Raw genomic sequence first — 21,792 nt, 5'->3', positions numbered from 1 at the left:
GTTATCAGCACGACATAGCATTCCCGGCAGGAAAGTAGCGGGCGCGGCGTTTTCAAGAAAGGAAACGCAAGCAAGGCAGACGAAAATTATTGTTGTATAGCAGAGATATACCCCAAAGGGTGTAACGTTGCCTAAGGGTGTAGCCTGCATAAACTAATACCTACTTCACTGCATCAACAAAAATGGTGTTGTCATGTGGGATATCAGGTGGGATGTAAATGTTTCTTCTATCAAAGTAAGTTCGGTTATTTGCTAAGTATGAAAGAATTTACACAAATAGAGACAAAGTCACGTTGCATTCTAGATCAGTTTACTTGCACAAAGTTCATATTTCCCGGTTGGCGAACACACCCCATTTTCACACAGTCCGAGAGGGCAACTTCGATGTGCGAATGGTTGTATCCTTTCAGCATCTTCCGCACGGAGGGCCTTGAAAGAAACCATCGCAAGCATGTTAGCTCCGAAGTAGATGTTCCTACTTTCAAGTTAAATAAACCCCTGCGTCACTGTAAATATTAGAGAACTTAGCGACAGGGAACAAGCACTATTAGGGGACAGTGTAAACGAAAACCCGTGAGCCAAAGTGCACGGACTTTGGGCTCGCCGAACGGAACCTAATTTATCGGCAATCCATGTGCACAAACTGAAATTCAATAATTAAGTGGAAAGTATTCAATACCAAGTTCTGACTGTAGTCGTTATTTAAAACTACATACTTGACTGCAGAATAAGAAAGGAAACCGAAGGCATGATTTCGTTAGTGATACAATAAAAAGCCAACAAACAAAGACACCACAGACACCATACGGGACATTACATGTCCGCAATAATTAATATAAGTGAATGCAGATCATAGTGGATGAGGAAACACCAGGCCGAAGGAGGGGCACGAGCCCACGTATTCGCATTACGCATGTGATGTTCTTACCGACTGAGCTATCGCGGTGCCGTTTTCCCATCTATATCCTGGGATATTTATGAACTAGAACTACACCTGGGAGTATTAGCCGCGGTAGCTAAATCAGTAAGAACATCCCACGCGTAATGCGACGATGTGGGTTCGTGCCCCGCCACGGTCAGTGTGTTTTTAATCCACCTTCGCTTTAGTAGTTTACAATTTACTTAATTCAGTTAATTAATACATGCAATTTTTGCTATGCTATCATTGGTGCCTTTGTTTGCTGGCTTCTTGTCGTATACGTAGGCGTAGAAATAAAGATTGTCTTCATAGCAAGACCCCTGCTTCGAATACTTTTCCTCAGGGGAGTACATGCATACCTTGTCATAATTAGTTTCATTGAATTTTTTATATGTACGCTATTACGACATATTAAAATATTTGGTATCAGTATAGAACAATAAATACCTTAAGTGCAACGTTTTCGCTGGAAGGCGAGGCACTGATAGTGTTAGCAAAGTATTCGACCGTTACACAATAAATTAGGATTCCTAGTTTGAAAAGGCGTTTAGGTTGCGGTAAGCATTCACCTACTACCTAAAATAGCTTGATTTCATGCGCGCATAAAATACACAAGCGGATCTCCCTCGAAGCCTGTCAGCATTCCCAGAATCAACGCAGGCGCGACGAGAGCTGGCATCACGGAATAAACACTCGCGCGGACCGCTCACCCGCTTGAACTGTTTCGCATCTCTAGCATTCGGTGCACGAGCAGCCACGAATCACATCTGCTCTCAGTTGAGCAAACAGCTATGTGCAGCAATGGCCCGGGTAGACGAAAAGACGCTCGCTCCAATTCCTTAGCGCGCGCTTAGCATTGGGTGCTCGGGTAGACGGTGCGCGTCAAGCCCACGTCCTTCTCGGATCGCAGCCCCCCCCCCCCCCGAACGCTTGCCCTCTAAACCACAACATAATGCGCACGGACCACTAATTGTAACTTCACTTGCACATTGATATAAACAACGTCGTGTCGAGGTCGAATGCAAAAATTCACCTTCTAAGTCCTTAGTGATAATATGATAATAAAACCGCGAAGAAATGTAATCATCTAAGCGTTATGATTTGTGCAAGAAGAGCATCTTCTCTAAGATATAAAAGACGTCAAATGCGTAAGTTATGATTTTTGATACTATTTCATCTGGCAGAGGTGCGAAAACTGTTATATCATCTAAGCGTTATGATTTGTGCAAGAAGAGCATGTTCTCAGAAAAATCAGGAAAAACAAGCTTGTTATATTCTTACAAACGCTCTCAATCTTGGCGCGGTACGTTTTCACGTAAATGTCGGCGTTTTCGGGCGAAATCTCACGAAAGTGACTGTATCTCTGAAAGTGATCAACCGAGCATACCGCCCCTGGGCTACTCGCTACAGATACTAAGACGGTGACCGATTTGCTGCAGTTAATATGGTGTCACCGTTATGAGGGCGTTCTTCGAAATTTCAAAATGTGATTGCATAGAGAAATATATGATTACTTACGTAGCATGGAGTTTTATCTGGTAGTGTTCGATTTAATCCTTGGCAAATAACGCAGCATCCAACAGGTCTCTGTAGAAAATTTTATCTACCTGTCACTTATAATTGCACCAACAAAATAGCAAGAAAACGACTTCAAAGTTAAACTATTAGCAATGTTAAAAAAACACTGTTAGCTAAAGTGGACGCTTCTCATGATATTCAACGTGATATCGCACTATCACCACACTGATTTCGTACTCGAAAACGGGATACGAAGACAAACCCCTTACGTGATGCAGCCCATTTCGAGGCAAACTGTTGTGTTTTATTGCGCAGCGTTTTTTGGCTAGGTGCCCGAGCAATTTTCTGCGACGTTCCATTCGTCCTTCGGTATCGTGCCCCGCAAAACCCGCAGCGCCATTTGGGCTCTAATAGGTTAGTCTGTGTGAAAACACAAACTCATGCATGCTTACCACTAAATGGTTGTGGACACCAATGCAGCCATAGGCCAAAGATTATGTTTCATAGAATAATTGTGAGAGTGAACTCTGGCGCTACCGTCTCCGGGAGCTGCCAGCGCGGTGGTTCGTCAGCAAGGCAAGATGGCAAGTATATGGATTTGCCTAAACTTTGTTCTTCCACCGTCAAGCGGCTTCGTGACTTAGTAGAGAACCCCGATATTGAAATCATCGCTCCGCGGAGGTATGCATCGGCAAGCGGCATAGAACACCCTTAGAAATTCGCGCTGGCAAGCGACAGCGTTGAGACGCTGGGCGCGTTTTGATTTGGCCGCCTAGACAGTCTGCAGATCAGACAGTGAGAGCCGCTGCAATTCGTAGCGAATATGTTTTTCACGGAGTCTTCTGCAATTACTCCTTTCATATAGCTTCCTGGGATATTCCCGTGATATGGTTTGATATAGTATAGTTTCCTTCGAAATGCGCTGGAGTGAACGCAGATAAAGCGGAATAGGCAACGCCTCAAGGACGTCTCCTGGCACAAGCAGGAAGATCAGCATTTAGTAATTATCGTTCCATGTCAGCTGAACAATTGCAGCGCCATAGTTCCCTCTTGTAATTATTGTAGGAAACCCGCGGCCCAAATTGTTGCTAGAATTTTTTTCGACAGACGAACAGCTCACTCGACATCGGAAGACGTGCGTCGTATCATAGACCAAAAAGATCACAATTTATGGGTGAGCTAGCGCTTTTATTGTTCTGGATACGAAACATCTGTGACTATCTTAAGCAACATCTCAGTGACGGAGACGTCAGAATGCGATTAGAAAACGTACTCGAAACGCGGTGCCTTACGGAGGCGCAGTTAGAACACCAGCAAGAGCTTGCTCGGGTAAGGCATGCGTGGGAAACGCCGGCAATTACAGAATCACGTCAGTAGCAACAAAGAGAAGCTTCTGAAGAGGACACGTGGGAATGCAGGCGAGCGCATCGGCGGGCAGATGATGAGAGAAGATCAGCGCTACTATAGCATTTATTTCATTTACCGAACACAAGATGGTCAGATAAACCGGGATTTGCCTGAGTTTCAAAGGGGGAATTTATTATGTCCTTGCGAACCTTGCCGGTATCCAGGTTATTTGACAATTTATTACCATCGCCGGACGAGGTTTTGTCGAAATTTGGCATATGAGCATAAGAATGTGTCATGAGCGCGAGTTTACTGGGGACATCGTCATAGCGTGTGTTTTATTCATTGGATTTGCTTATCTCGTAAAATTCGGCCGCCATGGTTTCAACAGTGCAGTATAGGGTTTGTAAGTAACGATTCTAAACAATGATACAATACACGAAAATACTCCATTGCGGAGTTTTAGCCCTAAGTTTTCGTTGAGCCATTGGCACGGCTGCATTGGCACGTGCTTTCGTGCCAATAAGGCATGACTGCTAACCTATAAGTGAAGCATAGCTTTTGCATATAATATGCACCCAGAAAACATCCCGGAGGCAAAAAATTATTCATGCACACTGGATTAGTCATAGTATCAGATAAGGTATGACGGTTCAGGTTTAGTTGCATATGTCTGCATACAAATAAGAGACACTAACCGTTTGAAGCTCAGTGTCAAGTAAGTGAATGGAGCAAGCAGTTCCCGAGGACCTGCTCTCAGGTCTCGAAACTACAAAAGAGATGAAGGGATTAGGTGCATGTTTTGTTGAAACGAAAACTTTAAAAGAGAACTTGTCATGCTACGGCAGTAACAGCTACGACTTTTTACATAACAGTAATGTCTTTATTGACAACCAATGATTGAGGACTCTAACAGAGAAAGTTTAAGAGTAGGGTTGAATATTAATATGGAGAAGACAACGATTATGATGACTAGCCGGGCAAGGGAACAAGAGTTCAAGATCGCAAGTCAGCATCCAGAGTCTGTGAAGGAGTACGTTTACCTAGGTCAATTACTCACAGGACATCCTGTTCATCAGAAGGAAACATACAGAAGAATAAAAATGGGTTGGAGCGCATTCGGCAGACATTGTCAGATCCTGACTGGAAGCTGACCATAATCATTGAAACTAAAGGTGTACAACCAACGCATTCTACAGATGCTGACATATGGCCAGAAATTAGGAGACTGACAAAGAAGCTTAAAGACAAGGTAAAGACCACGCAAAAAGCGATAGAACGAAGAATGTTGGGCATAATCTTAAGAGACAGCAAGAGAGTGGTGTGGATCAGAGAGCAAACAAGTATATCCGATATTCTACTTGACACTAAGAGGAAGAAACGAAACTGAGCGGGTGATGTAATGCGTAGGCTAGATAACCGGTGGGCCACTATGGTTGCATAATGGTTTCGAAGGGAAGGGAAGCGCTGTCGAGGATGGCAGACGAATAGGTGTGGTGATGAAATTGAGAAATTCACAGGCGCTAGCTGGAGTCGGCTGGCGCAGAGCAGGGGTAATTCAAGTTCGCACGGAAAGGCCTTCATCCTGCAGTGGACATAAAATAGGCTGATGATCATGATGATGAATGTCTTTATAATCGTTTAAGTAAAAATATAGGTCGCATGTCGAGAAATGCCTATGACAAAATTTCTTAAATAGAAAACAATTGTTCATTAGTTATGCAAATACTAACGAGTCTGTCAATTGCTTAAAGCAAAGGTTTTTCTACGAAGCATTCTGTATTTGTTTTACCGCTGGCTAGTGGTACAAGGGTCTTGTCGAATACTCGCGCTCACAGCATGGTACAGCACGCATCTAACAAGTTCGCTTATGTGTATCCATCTATACTACCCCTGCAGATCCATTTATTGCACATTTCGACATTGAAAAACAAACGTTCCTCTATGCCCTCACTGCCATGAACTCATCGCCGTCAAACGCCTAATTTCTTTATTAAAGCCAACGCTTCTATGCCTTTCTCAAACGGGGACTGGCCCGTCTGTTCCGCGGCATTTCTTCTTTTTCTTTAGTTACACGGGCTTATCTCGCGGAGACAGTTCAGTAACAAAGTGGGCCGATCTGGGATCTGGTGAAACGAAGAAAGGGCGAATCAGTGATACAATGTGATGCGTGGTTACGGCAGTGCCACGGCGTGGGTCCGTGAGTCTCGCCGTCTTGCCCAACAGGCACGCGATTGCTATGTGCCAAACGTGATGCAGAAACTGAGCAGTGCCATCCGTCGCACGCCGACGCCAAAGGACACAAAACTAATCCGATGGGAAAAGTATATGAACAGTTGCTTGTACGTTGCCAGGACATGAAATAAAATTGTGTGCATCATGTGGCTCTCGGCGGAGCATTAAAGGGAAGAGTTTCGCGAACATTTCATCCTATGTTTATGCCAAGAAACAGGTTGCACCTTGGGAAAATTTATATGTGGGAATTGCTACAGTGAGACTGCCCATTGCTGTATTCTTTATATATTGCGCCTGAGATCATAGCATAGGCTGCCTCATTCTATTCATCCCCCTACTATGATCATTGATGCGGACGATCATTTAACGCTTCAGAGACATCCAAATAAACCGATCTCATATGGTGCCCGTTAACAATGACAGAAAATGTTGTATGTGCTTTGCACCAAGACGCTACGTGCGGTATGTAAAACAAGATTTTGCCAAACATATAAAACACTGCCGAAAGCAAGCACATACGATTGTTACCCGGGAGCAAAATCGATTTTATTCCGGCGATATAATGAAAACAATCTTAAATGAAGTCACAGCCTCATCAAGTACCGAAACTGATCTCAGTTCGCTTCCTTACCCTCTCTACGGGCGCTTTCCCTTGCATGATGCGTGATTTTCTGGGGGCCTTTGACACTTATGGCATTCTCGAAGGTTAGTTCGGTGCTCTCTCCTCGTTTGAAAACACTATCTGCTTCATGTTGACATGAGCAGACGCTCTCTCTGCAAACGCTGTTCGCGCCGCCCACGTATGGCAAGACATGATATACCGGGTTATTTGAACTCGCTGTGCGCTGTGCAAGTGGGGCGCTGTCTTTCACTTCCGGCTGCTACCCGGTTTTCTGGGGCTTCTTTGTCTCCGCAACTCGAACGGGTCATACACGAACAAGTCAGCGACGCACTACCCCTCGCTAATCAGCGACCTCTAGCACCGCTTCTGCTCACGTACGCTGCCGTCGCCGCCATTCCAAGACCACTGCCTGCAGTTGCGCACTACATGTCCACAGGAGGCTTCTACGCGCCGCGTTCTGCAGCTGTGAACTACACACCCCGAAGTGGCTTCAGCGCGCCTCCACAACCCGGACTCCCGGCTCAGCTTCGTGCACCCCACCCTGGGCCCCCTGTCCACTGTCCATGGCGTACCAAAGACAACCGACCCATCTACGACGCGTGTGGCTTTGCTGTCCACGTGGTACGGTTCTGCCAACGGTGGAATCGGTACCCTCCCGAGAGTGCGAGACCAAAAGGGAATGCTCCTGACTCCCACTAGCACTATGTTCCGCCTGCACAGCCCTTCGCTTCTTCTTCTCATCTTCCCCGAAGCTTCGGCACCCGTTGGTCTCCATCTCTCCGTCGACGTTTACTGTCCCCCATTATCCGCCGCAACCCCCCAAGGTTGCTCAGTGGCTATGGTGTTGGGCTGCTGAGCACGAGATCGCGCGATCAATCCCGGCCAAGGCGGCAGTATTTCGATGGGGGTGAAAGGCGAAAACACCCGTTTACTTAGGTTTAAGTCCGCGGTAAGGAACCCCAGGTGGTCGAAATTTCCGGAGTCCTCCACCACGGCGTGCCTCATAATCAGAAAGTGGTTTAGGCACGTAAAACCCCATAATTTAATTATTTATCCACCGCCCTTCCGCTTTAGAGGAAAACTAAAAGGCGCAGTTCCGCAGGCTAGAACTGAGATCTCATCGAACTGCTTAAGCCCTCGATTACTCCCGGGCAACGTCATTTCAGTCTACGCCGAAGGTATCGCCCTTTACTCGCTTCTAGACACGGGTGCCGCAGTGTGCGTGATTGCCGATCAGCTCGCCGTACGCTCCGAAAAGTCACGACATCATTTTTTTTTGCAATTTCGCTACTGTACAGCAAGCGCTGAGCCAATTGAGCCTTTAGGAAAATGCACCTTCCGTGCTACCAAACAAGACAGTTTCGACCACATTGAGTTTATCATTCTTCCTCTCTGCTCTAATGTCACCATTCTGAGATGAGACTTCCTCTGATCTCATCAGCCAGGTATTGATTGTGGCCCTTGCAGAATGAGCGGACTCCATTTTCCGGCCGTCTTTCTAAATGTTTGCCTCTATCTTCTGCTCGAGTTGTCGTCACCACCGCCACCGATGTTCCTCCTTTCTCTTCTGCTCTTGTGTTCGTTTCCTTTGCTGCTTTTTAAGATTTAACATTTCTATTCACGTCCTTTGATTATTCTGCATGCCGCCATCCCTTCTTGCTTCCCTTCGCTCTCCCTCCCATTCACCAGGGTTCCAGCGCATTTTACGTTTTGAATACGTTCTCGCGTCCGGCAAGCATGCACCATCGCAAGTGCCTCGGCTCTGCAGAGGAATTTGACGCCAGGTGTGTCTACGACGTGCCTGATGATTCTACTCTTCTTCAGGTTGACGTCATGGCTCTTCATGTCGCTACGAATGAGCTGACATGTGACAGAACGTTTGCTCAATCTATTGATCCCAACGTCACTCCGAGTCAGCGCGCGTAAAGCGCCCCCCCCCCCTCTACTTGACACAAGTAGAGGGGGGGGGCGCTTAAGAACTCATTTTCCAAGCATATCATTCAAGAAAAACCAAACACCAGGCCTGAGCATATTTTAACGTGGTAGTGACGGTGAAGAAAGCAAAGCGGAGAATGGCGAAACTAGTGTTTTATTGGGCGAACTTGTGCCCGCAAAAGCAAGTTACACTCAAAGGAGAGCAATAGCTTGAACGGTGTGATCCGTGTTGTTTCATACACCGCCGTGTTGTAAGCGAAGGTTACGTATGGCAGGACGGCATCCCAGGTCTTGTGTTCGACGTCGACGTACATGACTAGCATTTCGGCGAGGGTCTTATTCAGGCGCTCCGTAACACCATTCGTCTCTGGGTGGCTGGCAGTTGTCCTCCCATGCCTTGTCTGACTGTACTGCAAAATGGTTTGGGTGAGCTCCGCCGTAAAGGACGTTCCTCTGTCAGTGATTAGGACTTCTGGGGCGCCATGTCGCAGCAGGATGTTCTTGACGAAGAATTCCGCCACTTCGGCTGCGCTTCCTTTCGGCAGAGCTTTAGTTTCAGCGAAGCGGGTGAGGTAGTCCGTCGCCACGACGTTATATTTATTTCCGGTTGTTGACATCGTAAAGGGTCCCAACAAGTATATCCCGATCTGCTGAAATGGTTGGCAAGGAGGCTTGACCGGCTTTTGTAATACCTCTGACCGTGTGCTTGGTGTCTGGCGTCGCTGACAGTCTCGGCTTGTCTTGATGTAACGGACAGCGTCGGCGATCAGGCGCGGCCAGTAATACCTTTCTTGTATCCTCGTGGCGTCCGGCAGAAACCGATGTGCCCAGCGGTCGGATCGTCATGCTGGGCGTACAGTACTTCTGGACGCAGCGCTGAGGGTACAACAAGAAGGGAGTTGGCGAGGACTGGTGAGTAGTTCTTCGTTATTAGTAGGTGATTTTGAAACGAGAATGAAGACGATCCTCGCTTAAATTCCCTAGGGACAACGTCGGAGTGCCCTTCCAAATACTCGACGAGGCCTTCTAGCTGCGGGTCTGCTCGTTGCTGTTCAGCGAAGTCTTCAGCGCTTATTAAGCCAATGAAGGCGTCGTGATCCTCGTGATCTTGCGGCGTGGAGACAATGGGGGCGCGTGCTAGGCAATCGGCATCAGAGTGTTTTCTTCCGGACTTGTAGGTTACAGTGATGTATTTGTTTAGTCTGAGGCTCCACCGCGCCAGTCGTCCTCACGGATCCTTTATATTCGCTAGCCAACACAACGCGTGGTGGACGCTGACGACTTTTAATGGCCTGCCATATAGATAAGGGTCAAATTTTACTGTAGCCAAAACGATGGCGGGGCATTCCTTTTCGGTCGTAAAATAATTGCATTCCGCTTTTTACAGCGACCGGCTACCATAAGCTATCACCTGTTCAACTCCGTTTTTCCTCTGGAGTAGAATGGCACCGAGGCCTAGGTTAGTGGCGTCAGTATGAATTTCTGGATCGGCGTACTCGCCGAAGTTGCGCAAGTACTGGTGGCGACTGCATGCCTCCCTTGAGTTCTTGAAATGCGTTGGCCTGTGTGGTTTCTCAATTGAACTTGACATCACATTTAGTTATATGAGTCACCGGCTCAGCGATACGTGAACAGTCCTTGACAGAGCGCCTGTAGTATTCACACATGCCAAGGAATCTTTGCACTGCTTTCTCGTCGACGGGCTGCTTAAACTATGCGATGGCGGCTGTCTTCTGTGGGTCAGGGCGGACCCTAGATTTGCTGATGACGTGGCCCAGGAACAGAAGCTCATCGTGAGCGAAGTGGCACTATCCCGGCTTCGAAGTGAGCCCTGATGACTTGATGGCCTCTAGTACTGTCGCAAGCCGCCTAAGGGAATCGTCGAATTTTCTAGCGATGATGAGGACGTCATCCAAGTAAACACGAGAGGTCTGCCACTTGAACCCTGCTAACACGGCGTCCATGACGCAATGGAACATTGCAGGCGCCGAGCGCAGTCCGAATGGCATGATCTTGAACTCGTAGAGACCGTTTGGCGTGATGAAGGAGGTCTTTTCGCGATCTCTCTCGTCGACTTCTATTTGCCAGTAGCCTGACTTGAGATCTATCAACGAGAAATATTTAGCGTTGCAGAGCCCACCCAATGCGTCGTCTATCCGTGGGAGGGGGTATTCGTCCTTCTTAGTGATCTTGTTCAGTCGACGATAATCGACGCAATCACGTAGGCTTCCGCCCTTTTCTTCACTGAGACAACAGGTGATGCCCACGGGTTTTCGTCGGCTGGATGATGTCATCGCGCAGGATTTCGTCGAATCGTTATCTTATAGTTTAAGGGTCCCCCTTCTAAACTCGGTAAGCGCTTTGGCGGAGTGGTCGAGCGCACTCTTCGGTTAATATGCGATCCTTTGCGATGGAGTTTTTCTACTCCTCGACGACGCGAAAAGCAGTCTTTGTATCTTCGAAGGAGACTTTTGAGCTGTTGCTGCTTAATCATCGGGAGACTTGGATTTATATTGAAGTCTGGTTCGAGAACTACGGTCGTCGGGGTATATGCGGCAGCATCCGAGAGGACAAACGCATTGTTTGTTTCGGGAATTTCCTCGATATATGCGATCGCTGTGCCCTTGTTGACATGCTTGAACTCCTGGCTGAAGTTTGTCAGCAACACTTTCGTTTTTCCTCCGTGCAGTCGACCGATCCCTCTTGCGACACCGATTTCACGGTCGAGTAGTAGGCGTTGGTCACCATTCGTTGGCGGGCTAGTTGGTGCGAATCCATGAATACTTTGTTTAGCGCAAGACAACAGACACAAAAAAGACGACAGGACAAGGCGCCTTGTCCTGTCGTCTTTCTTGTGTCTGTTGTTTTTCGCTAAACAAAGTATTCGTTGGTCACCGTCGATGACGCTTTTTACGTGTGCAGGTGTTTTTGTGACGACGGAAATGACAATGCTGGAGCGGGGAAGGATGCTGGCTCAATCTTCGAGCAGACGCAAGGCGTGGTGACTACAACAGCTATCCGGCATTACCGCTTGATCTTCCGACAGCATTATTGACTTCGACTTCAGGTCAATGATTGCGCCGTTTTGTTTCAGGATCTCCATGCCCAGAAAATGCCCAGAATGACGTCTCGTGAACACTGTTGGAGGATAACGAAGGTGGCAGGGTAGGTCCAGTCTTTAACTGTAATTCCTGCAGTGCAGATTCCAGTCGGCGTTATTATGGGTTTTCCAGCTGTGAAAATGTGAGGGCCTTCCCATTCAGTCCTAACCTTCTTCGGGTGGGCGGCGATGGGTGCACTCATGTTAAAGTTGTCGGTTCCTGTATCCAGAAAGGCGGTGACTGCGTGGCCGTCGAGAAGCACGTCGAGGTCGGTGGGTCTTTGTCTTGTGTAGCAGTTAAGTCTTGGCATCCGATCATGGCTGCGTCATGTCGAACTGAAGCTGGAACGCCGCGTCATCAAGTCGCCTTTCGTTGGTCTATTCTTGAATTTATGGCTTCGTCGGGATGGCGGCGTCTCGTTGATATATCGTTGTGATCGTCTTTTCGGCGTCTTCGTCGGCAGAGGAGGGTTTTCGTCAGCTTGACGAAACAGCAACCACACCTCCATCGGTTGCTGCCTTTAGCTTTCGGGATATGCGCTGACGGACCGTCCCCACCCCGGGCCAGTGTATTGATGGCGCTGCGGCGGCAGGTAGCGGTCTGGTGACGGCGAATGGAGCGGTCGTCAAGGGCTTCACTGCGTGGCAGCGATACAGTCGGCGATGGCATGTGGGCGTTCGCCTTGCTGTGGGCGAGCTGCGCTAATGGCAAACACTAGCAGTCCCATCTCGCGGCAAGGGCATCGGCGGTAGATGTTCCCGGCACCTCCGCAGTGATATCAAAGCGGACGGTGGTGGGGGCCGCGCCAAACGTCTGTGTTCCTTGGATGCTGCGTGGGGCGACAGGTTGGCGTTCTGGCTGTGGCGGACAACGGGACTGTGTCGTCACTGGGCCCTGCCGTGGGCACCGATGGGGAGCGTGACGGCGGGCTACAGCGGTGTATGTCATCGCTTGCGGCTGAGGCCATTCAGGGGCTACTCCGAGTTGTTTTTGGAGCTCCTGACATAAGACATCGCCAATAGAAGCTACTTGAAGCTGTGATGAAGGGAACAGCTTGTGTACCTACTCCCACACGACCGCTCGTATAGTCTCGCGCATGTCATTGATGTCCGGTGGTTGAACACCGGCGTAGTTTGTCGAGTTCGTGCGGCGGTTGAATACACATATACAGTCCAAGAATTATGCCTTAAGGGCAAGCCTTATCGCAATAAAAAAAAAAAAAAAAGAATTGCCGATTCCGCATTTTCAGTGTCTTCTGGATCCTGGTGGCCTCGCGAAGAAACTCGTCGACGGTTTTCCGTGGGCTTCGTACCCTTCCCGCGAAAAGTTCCTCCTTTACACCACGCATCAGTAGGCGGACTTTATTCTCCTCGGATTTTTCCAGGTCGGCGTGGCTGAATAGGCGGCTCATTTCTTCTGTAAAGATGGCAACATTCTCGTTTGGTAGCCGCACTCGGGCTTCCAATAGAATATCCGCCCTTTCTTTCCGGACGATGCCCGTGAAGGTCCGTAAGAAGTTACTCCAGAACAGCTCCCACGTTGTAAGGGTCGACTCCCGGTTCTCGAACCAGGTCCTCGCGGCATCTTCCAAGGAGAAGTACACGTGGCGCCGCTTCTCCTCAGAGGTACACTTGTTGAAGACCGAGATGCTTTCAAAGTTTCGAGCCAGGTTTCTGGATCCTCCGACGAAGCTCCACGGAAGGCGGGTGGTTCTCTAGGGTGTTGAAGCACCATCTGGGACGCTGTTTCTGCCATTGTGGTCGTTAACTTGGTAGCGATCTTCCTGGTCATCTGAGACAAACGTCCGTGCTCCGGGGGTAGTCTTTACAGCCTGCGGCTAGCTCGCTCGTCCTTGGCGGCGGAGGTGTTGTCCTCGGGCTTCGGGCTTCGGGCTTGGATTGCGGCTTTGTGGGAGCGTCCGGTACATGAAGGCGCAAGCACCTCCACCAGATGTCACGTGGTAGTGACGCTGAAGAAAGCAAAACGGTGAATGGCGAAACTAGCATTTTATTGGGTGAACTTGTGCCTAGAAAAGCCAGTTACACTAAAGGAGAGCAATAGCGGCGAACACGATCGGCGGTCGTCGAAATCTAATCAGTGGGTCAAGCGAATTGGCTTTTAGACATCAGTCGTCGAATGTTCCAGAGTAATCGCTGGTACCCGCGTGTCTTCCACGAAATCCTATATTATTCGCGTCGCGCATACATGCAATCAAATTACACACGGTTCGATCACAGACAGCGGATGGAACCATCGATAACATTCCAGAAACTGCCAATACATGCAGGCACGTCCTGCGCTGTGCGATAACATTTGCTAGACGGTGATACGTGGTCGCCCAATACACGTGCGAATATTTTGCACCAGCGGTGATTGCCACTCAGTGCAAGGGTGATCCCCCTTCTTTAGCTTGCCGCTTTGAGACCCTACACCTGTTATTGTCCATATGTTGGCAAGCTAAACAAGCATCTTTTTATTATTTATTTTTATTTATTTTGTTTATACATGCTGCAACCCTAATAGGGTTATTGTAGAAGTGTGGTACCGAATTTAGTGCGCCACACACAGAGCAAAAGGGGGTACACAAGTCAAAGGTGCGAGGCACACAGCAAAGCACTCGTGAGCAAAATATGAAAAAATATGGTTTCAGTACATACATATATACATGTAAACATGGTATACATTAGATGGCCCTAGGAATCATGGGCATGAAGCAGTGACTGTTCTAACGAAATTATCAGGTGTCAGTTATCGTATGTTAGGAGGAATCTGGTTCCACAATTCAATGATCGGGGAACAAAACTGTATTTGAATTTGTCAGTGCGAGCGTACAGGGGTGTTATATTTAGTGAGTGAAAATTACATGGGGTAGACGCTTTAGCAAATATAATGCATTCCAAGGATGAGCAACGCTGAGTGTTAACAGTGGTGTTAATCAGTTTAAGGCTTTCTACATTACGCCGCTCTACTAGCGAAGAGAGGTTCGAGCAGGGAAGGTTAGAAGAGGAGGAGAAGTCCTTCTCGTAACGCCGCTATTTACGATATAGCTTGCTTTTGAACGGATTCGAGTTTTTTTTTATGTCGGATTCCAGGTAGGTGTTCCAAATGACACACCCGTAATCCAAGATGGGCCACACTGGGGTTTTATAAATAAGCAATTTTGTTTCTGTGGGGGCTGAGCGCAGACAACGCTTTAGGTAGCCTGGACGTGCTAGAGCTTTAGAGCAGGTTGCTTCGATATGTTTGTCGCATACACAAGGTCCCTATTGATTTTCTTGATCTGCAAGGCAATATGAGGCATGGTCATGACGGCTCCACTAATGCCACTTGCTGAGCATACTTCGCATCCCCAACCACGTTGGAGGCTCCTGAAGACACAGACTCGCTTCGCAATGTTACCCAGAAAGGGTTGTCCGCACTCACCTTTATAGGTGCGCATTGTGCCGTTAGTGGCGACGAATTTGCAGGGTCCTCATTTTCCAGAGTTAGCAGAAACGTAGAGTACCGTAGTTTCAATTTTCCCACTAACTGGTGGGTCTACAGTAACAGCATTTCCTTATCTTCCTTTCCTTAACGTAGCCTTTTCCCTGTCCCGACCTCCTCCCCTTTATGGGAACTGCGAGCGAAGGGTGGCAAGACTGTTCATAGTGAAATATTTAGGGCGCGCAATCGACAAGGACACAGGGAAGGTGGACTCACGAGCGCTTACTCACAACTGTTTAGTTTCGGAAAGATACAGAACATAAATACCCCAGCTATCATCGCTGCGCATGTGCAACAAGTGTCAAATATTTCACTATGAATTCGCACCAACTCGCACAACTATCACTTCCTCGGCAAGACTGTTATTCACTCGTTTCGGGATTGCGCCGGCTCTACCCATTCTCTGCCTCATCTCCTTGCCCCCTTTCTACCATTAAATATACCTGTCTGCAGGACTCGCTCGCTAGTGGAACTGTAAGCTCTGCAGTTTGTGCAATGCTCTCGCGGGAGGTCATGGATAATTACAGCTGTCAAGAGGCTAACCTGACGATGTCCACGTAGCTCCAGTGAGAATTGTGGGCATGCGACATGATGGAAAAGTCCAAACGAGTTTCTCGCGTCATCTATCCTCTCTACCACGTCCCTTTCATGTATATGCTCACTGTGAACCCTCCGCCCCCTGACTTGGCGTGCGAGACCGCAGCAAGAAGCAGTGTAAAACTCGAAGGAAGAGGCAACGAAATCTTCGCTGTAAGAACATCACTTTGTTTGATGGCGTACAGCCACGTGCCGTCGTGACATCATCGCGTCCTTTGGGGAATTTCATCACTACGAGAGCCAACTGGCCGACCGGCTCACTAGATTTTCTCCGGTCAGGAGCAACCTTATGCTGTTGCCAAGACGCGAATGTTCTATCCAGTTTACTACCGACCTACAGAACAGCGTTTTTCACCAGCCCGTTCATTATTTGCATCGTCATAGCTATACCGTGGAGGCATTTCCTCTTTACTACACCGCAAAAAAGGGGAATCTGTTTTCAAATTATATTCCCTAATAATATTGTATTCTTGTTATGATTGTCCTACGTAATCTACACAGATTACTCAGTCACACTCTAATCAACGCTTTCATTTTTTCCCTGAGTACGCCCGCCATTAAGATGCAAAAAAACATAACTTTAACTCATTTTCTCAGAAATAAACGCTGAATAAAACGATGACGTCAACCTGCATATGATCAGCAAGGGACTTAGTACTGGGTCTTCTGATGCGCCCATACGCAAGCATACTTTTTTCAGGCTGTGACCTTGTATCGTAGAAACCTCCCACGGACGTCTGTGATCTGCTCGAGTTTATTCTCAAGCAATGAATGTAAACTGTAATCGCTCACCTCCAGGACACCCTGGCCTGTCACACAATTATGGCCACGCTGATTTATTTCGGTTGTTATAGACTATTTTGTGCCCCTTTACTTACCCACATAGTAACTCTGCGAAGGCTGTCATCCATCTTACCTTATTGCTGATATACTCTTGATATACCACACGAGTGTTGTCACTGGTGTTAATTTCAACATGCTCGGCCGTTTCCCTTTGTTTAAGTGCGTGTTTATCACTGTGGTTACCAAATACGCCAAACGGTACGGTACCATTCAAGCCTTTCTGCCCACCTCAGAAAATGAAGTCGAGGGCTTTCTTTGAACGCTGTGTTGACGTTCAATACGGAGCTCCTCGACTATTTTTCGCGTACTCAGCTCCACGCTTTCTCTGAAGTGTCATAACATACGCCACTCACTCGTTCTAGACACAAAACAATCACGCAACGACCTTAATGAACCATCAATTACAGGCTAGTCAACATGCTATAGATGCACATTTGCGTTGATCGCCGGGATAGGAGAGTGGTCCTGTCTTTGGCGACATTCACGTGTGTTACATGCGAATGCAATACCAGTATATAGTGTCACACACTAGACTGATAAAATAGGATAATGGGGATTAAGTGAAATACTAGAAGTAATAAGAAATAGTTGTTCCAAGCGAACCGTACTTATTTCTTTTGATACGATGAATCTCACAAGTCAAGGTTAAAACATCATTAGTCGACATGTTTTCGGAGAACGTGCTGGAAACGGCAGAGGACTTCAACATCTGATGGAGTTATTTAGACTGCTAAAAGTTTTGTTGTGTTCTGGTATGTCATCAATATCAGCATAGAAACTCACGTCTATATAAAACGAGAGCGTTCCATCAAGAACGTTGTCGCATAATCTAGAATCTCTGAATAAACGTACCGAAGAGCTAACATAAAATGAAAGTGCAGACGGAAACACTCCAAGATTTAGATTATTAGTGGAAATATAAGATTGTAGTTCCGGTCCAATGATCTTCGATTTACCTTTCATTGAGAATGCACCACTCATAGGTAAATTCTCACGGCCCGCGTGTAGGGACGTTCCACAGCAATATCTCGGATTCCACCAAACATTTGCATCAATCAAAGACCGCTGATAGTGCTCGTAATAACTGAAGCAATAATGGCTTCCGAATTGTATGAGGACTGACGCGAAGCATTTAGGCAAACCTTCCCTGTATCCTACATGCTGCGAATTAAATCATAGGCGTTACAGTGAAAACAACCGAGAAAATCGTGCCGATTCCTTTCACAAGGGGGAAGCAGTGCTCCGCAAACCATAACCTTTAGAATTGTTGGGTCTGTGTATGTGTGAGAATATGACTCCATTAGCAGATCATCCAGCTATACGCTACAAAAATTATACTTCTAATCCCACCTTTGTAAAAACTTTCTTTTTTTATTGAATAGGCCCCAAACCAGGCGACACTGGACCCTACCTACTGTAGCGTTTTGCAAAGGCGCGAAGAAAGTGTTGCATTAAAACTCACATGCCTATAACCGCCACCACACGTGCTTGGTCTTCGCGCTACAGACAAAAATACGATGGTGTTAGGGTGTAGCGTTGTAATGAGCGCGAACATTAGTGTAGTAATATCATTACCCCTGGTCATCTCCACGCAGCACACTCATGGCCAGCCACACAATTTTTATGCCAGTGCTTCCCGCTCGATTCCGTGCCGCCCTTGTCCTCCACCGTTCAAGGCCAGCTGGTCCCATTGATAACGCGGATGGAGTGTCACTTCCAGGCGAAAAGCAAGAAAAGGGGTATCGCTGGCAAAGGCTGCGCTACCACAGTGCGGGCCAGATACTCCACCTACAAATTCCTGTGCGTGATCACTATTTTTAAAAACACTAAATTGTCTACGTGTTAGTGCCACCCTCAATTTGTTATTCCGCTTTCAGCTATAGCAAACCCACACGGTATCCAGAAGGAGGATAACCTTTCGCAGATCTTTCCACGGCTACGAACGTAGTCAGCAGATCCAGCGGTCTAGGTTAAGCACTCGTAGCACACAACAACATAACCGCATAACACACTAACAGTGACAATTATTCCACACGCCGTACATCTTCGCCTAGTTGATGTATTCCTTATTTAGATTAATCTTCACCTCAGAAAAAAATTAGGGGTCGTATCAAGCATTCCGGGCAGGATAGCATGGTTCTCCACCGTATTTGTAGTCGCCTGCTTCCTCTGCCCATGCCCATTAATCTGTTGTTTCTCCCAAATCGTTGCACGATTTCATAAGTGAACGAATACAGAGACCAAGCGTCGCAGATTTGTAGTTGCACATATAGTATCATAGGCTACCCAGAGTAACCGAAACAAAGATGAAAAACATGTGATCGCCTCCTTGCTACTTTGTTCCGTTATGTCAAAGGTACTTGCGAAGAAGGCCCTTAGCGATATTATTGTCAGCGTGCGGAAGCGGCCGATATTTCTTGAACTGCTACGTGTACTAAATATCCTCTGTGCGCATTCAGGACAGCCGAATGTCGTAGACGCGCCACCCAGAAGAACGCAATATGAATAGCCATTTTTTTTTCTTTAGACGGCGTACTAAATTTTATGGAGCTGCCTGTCGGGCTCATTAGTCATGAGAGCAACCACGAAACACAGCTCAGTGTTCAGTTCCCGCTTAGGGATATCTACATCGGGGTGGCTGCGGAAAAGTTCTGCAAGTGTGTGTGGGTCTCCAGACAGCTGTGGCTCCCACATTTTCCTGGCTGAGGCATTGAGTTCGCTTCAGTGCACTGAAAACAAGATGCCGCTTTATATCCCTTATAAGCTCTAGCTGCAACTAAAGTTTAATTAGCAAAAGTTCGTTGTGAAAGAATAACGCATATGCTCTCATAGCAATGTTGGCACCGATGCAGGGTTGATAATTGTCTTTTTTGTGTTTTTAACAGCCTGCAAGTGTCACCGAAGGAGAGGGCATATGCACCCCCTAGTTAAGGGATATGACGCCAGCACCGAGCGTATTTTCAATCTTTTAAGCTAGCTAATTCAAAATCACTCGAATTCCGTGTCATTTGAACAAGTCAGTTTCGTTATAGACCGTGTTTATCTTTGGGGGGGGGGGGGAATATTGAGGCGCCCTCTTTTATTTCAAGTGTAATTCAAGTAAGAACCAATCAATTTATTCAAAGAACCTGAATAAATCGACTAAAGGGGCTGAAGGCGGTAGCATATTTAAGCACTCTGTGGCGCCTTGGTGCGCCAGGGTGGTCGCACGTAGTACAGATGTCGTGACACCGCTAACGATCTCATGCCTTTCTTCTAGTCGACAGCCACACGTTTTTAGCGCACCTAGCCGGCGTTCCGGCTAAGCAAGCGTCAGTTTCAGTCTTAGTATCGTGGTATATTTTTGCTACAACCTTGTTGAAATAAATAAGCCACCATAAACGATTATGAGCCAATCAAGACGTATGCATATTTCGATTGTATAGTCATCATTGTCCCTTTTTTATTATATTAGCAGGGCCAAATCACACTGCCTAACGCGTTTCGTATAGTTTTTACAATTTTCAGGAATGAATTGTTCTGTTCTTAAAGTATCCGCTTTCGCTTAGTTTTCCTTATGATTTTAGCACTGTATAGGTCAGGAAATGAAGTTTTTCTTACGAAAAAAAATGATGAAGCGCATTTCCGAGTTTAATGGAATTACAGACGTCAGTAACACGTTCATAGAATTTCCTGCACGCCACAACAATCTACTACATCTGTTGCTTCTGATATTTAATGATCACAATAACTATGACCTTTCTCGATACGAATAATTTCCCCTCTGCGATGCCTAGCGTGATATGTTGTATGCTCTTTAAAACAGGCCAGCTAGGAAAAAGAGAGAAAACTTTCAGCAGCTTGACGCAGAGATATGGAAAGGTTTGAATCCAGGTGGCGGTCCTTGACACCTACTACGCAGAAGAGAAGATATAGTAACTACACAAAATTATAGCATTCAATTTTCTTTTTTTTATGCGACGCGGGAACACGGACACACGCAAGAAATGTGAAAAACATCAATTTGTTCAAAACATGGACGCTATAACGTAAAAAGGGGCCCTATAACGTAAAACTATTCCAATATGTTTCTATTCCATTCTCCTGACGTCAAATTTGCGTAACCACCAACGCAAGCACCGGGCGGTCACCCGCAAGGTTATCTGAACAGACCAATCAAACGCTCTCCTCTTTCATAGGAGGTCACTTTTGTTTGCTTGAAAAACGAATAACATTGCCTACACTGAGCGGCTTGTCGTATCTAATTGGCTGACAAGAAGCGAGGAGAACGCTCAAGTGGAGATGGATTCGATGGGGATGAGCCACTGCACTGAAAGTCGATAAACTGATGAAGAGGGTGGTGCCGGCGTCTACGATTGGTCGGCTTTCCCTTACTTAGCTTGCGGTGGCTGGTCGAAAATCACGGCGGCGTGCAACGGAAGCTCAAGAATGACTCTAAAACGGACCCTCAGCAAAGAAGAGTTGGCAGAATGAGGGGGTTCCACGGCTACGCAGGAAGCTTTATTATGCGCAAATATACCCATACTCTCCGGCAGGTGCGAGTATCCAGCGTCTTAGCGATCGGCGGCAGCCATCTTTTATTCCTTTCGGAACGGGGCAGCCTGCGGCTATTCCGAAGAAAATTCAGTTTTGTTCGGCATAATAATGCATCTTTATCGCGTTCACGTCACTTTGACGCGGTGAGTTCTTGCGGTTTTGTGACGTCGCGTGACAGGCAGGTGAAGTGGGTGCAGCCCGAAACCTTTTTACCAATAGCCGAGGGCTAATGGCGAAAAGGGGTCGAATCAGAAATAACTGTTTTTCTTTTTTCTGTCAAATCATGCATAATCAGTGTGTATACATCATATCAGATGGGGAGGTATCGCGGTTTTCGTGACGTCGCGTGATAGACAGGTGAGGTGGGGGTGGTCGAAAAATGTTTTTGACCAATCGTGGAGGGCTCATAGCAAAATTGGAATAGAAAAGCTTGGAATAGTTTTATGTTATAGCGCCCAAGATTCCAAACTTTTCTATTCCATTTCTGCAATCGGCCATCCGCGATTGGTGAAAAAACGTTTTTGGACCACCCCCACTTCGCCTGTCTATAACGCAACGTCACAAAAACCGCGAAAGCTCCCCATCTGATATGACGCGTACACGCTGATTATGCATGATTTGACTGAACGAAAGAAAAATAGTTATTTTTGATTCGA

The 21,792-nt window shown here is 47.0% G+C and overlaps 1 long non-coding RNA gene across 1 annotated transcript; it reads right to left on the bottom strand.

Annotated features, from left to right (window-relative positions):
* Positions 1-298: 298 nt before the first annotated feature.
* LOC142574159 (uncharacterized) lies at positions 299-4,553 on the bottom strand. Its single transcript, XR_012826441.1, has 3 exons — positions 4,483-4,553; positions 2,438-2,506; positions 299-429 (listed from the first exon to the last, which is right to left on the bottom strand). It is a non-coding gene; the product is annotated as an uncharacterized LOC142574159 (long non-coding RNA).
* Positions 4,554-21,792: the final 17,239 nt, after the last annotated feature.

Source organism: Dermacentor variabilis, chromosome 3 (genome assembly GCF_050947875.1).
Source record: "Dermacentor variabilis isolate Ectoservices chromosome 3, ASM5094787v1, whole genome shotgun sequence".
NCBI lineage: Eukaryota > Metazoa > Arthropoda > Arachnida > Ixodida > Ixodidae > Dermacentor > Dermacentor variabilis.
Note: the sequence above shows the minus strand (reverse complement) of the source record. Positions and strands in the feature narration are given on the sequence as shown.